The sequence below is a fragment of the Fulmarus glacialis genome, unplaced genomic scaffold (genome assembly GCF_000690835.1).
Source record: "Fulmarus glacialis isolate BGI_N327 unplaced genomic scaffold, ASM69083v1 scaffold31044, whole genome shotgun sequence".
Classification (NCBI taxonomy): Eukaryota; Metazoa; Chordata; class Aves; order Procellariiformes; family Procellariidae; genus Fulmarus; species Fulmarus glacialis.
Window position 1 is genome coordinate 1 of NW_009207906.1, and position 1,438 is coordinate 1,438.

A 1,438-nucleotide genomic window follows, 5' to 3' on the forward strand; every position below is an offset into this window, starting at 1 on the left:
CCGCGCTCCCCGCAGCGGGACCTCGGCTCGGCCGGCGGGACGGAGGAGGGAAAAGCGCTTCGTCGTTGGAACATTCAGAACGATTTATTGAAGTCAACCTCAAGCAAAAGTTCAAATCAGTGGAATGTCATTAAAAACCTTTCCAAATTAATCCTCACTGAAGCAAAAACACATCTGAATTCCAAAGTATTTGTAAAATAAAAAAGGCAACATCTCAGTAAATATAATGTACAAAAATTATATGTTCCTACCATCACACACATTCAGTAAGAAGCTAAAATATTACAGGCAATTCTAGATACACTATAACTAGTTGACAGTAAGCTATCTATATACAGGTTAACCAAGCTTTACAGGTTTCACACTATGCAAGAGAACATAGGCCGAACAACAAAACCCCCAAAATATCGTATATCTCAAAGTCTATGCGGCAACATCAAGTCATAATACAGTAATGCCCCAGTGGAACATCGCCAGGGAAATTTAACACTACTTCGTTAGTGTCAAGAGCTTCTAGCCAACTTCCAAAAACTCTTAAGATATCGACTTCAGTGAATATTGATGCTTTGCTATTAAAGACTCGAGTGATTTCGTTAAAATAACATTTCACAGAATCTACAAAGTTTGTTACAGGTAAACAAAGTCTACAGAAATAACGACTCTACAAAGGTCATCCTTACAGATAAAGAGTACATGGGAATGGAAACGGAATCTGCAGGTATCTGTGTTGTGCAACATCACTCGCGGGGAAACAAACGGGTTTCGTTTCTCACAGCAACCCCAGGTATGCGCACACCCTCCGCGGAACAAAAACCCTTATTACCAGACAGCCGAAACAGCAAGTTATCACCTTGTTTTCTGTGGCAACGCGATCGGTTTCTTTGAAAAGGAAAAATGACACCAGAAATGAGATACAGCTCGACCAGTGAAGAGGAAACGTTTTTTTCATGCAGCCTGTTTACAACCCAAAAGCGAGTAAGAACTGCTGGGCAGGGTCCGGCGCCCGGCTGAGCTGGGTGTCTGGGGAGGACACCGCGCAGCCACCGTCCCCCCTGCGCTGGGAGAGGCACTCGCTTCCCCCCGGCTGCTGGTACCATGGGAAACGGTGAGTGAGCGAATGGCTTTGGCAAATTCATACGCGTTTTCCCTTTTTGATTTCACATTAATTACGGAAGTCGTCTACGCAAAGCACAGACAGAGTTTCAAATTAACAACTCCCCTCTCTCCAGAGCAGTGAGACAGCCCCTCACAGGGGTAATAAGGACCTGAGCTTGTCACTCAGGAATAGAATATAATAGGAAACAGCTTTTTTTTTTTTCTTTTTTTTGCCCCTTTTTTTTTTCTTTTTTCCTCAGAACAACATTGTGAATACATCCAAAGTGTAGGAGTGTATCATAAGTGCAAATGTTTTTGCTACACAAAGATAAATGGTAGGGAA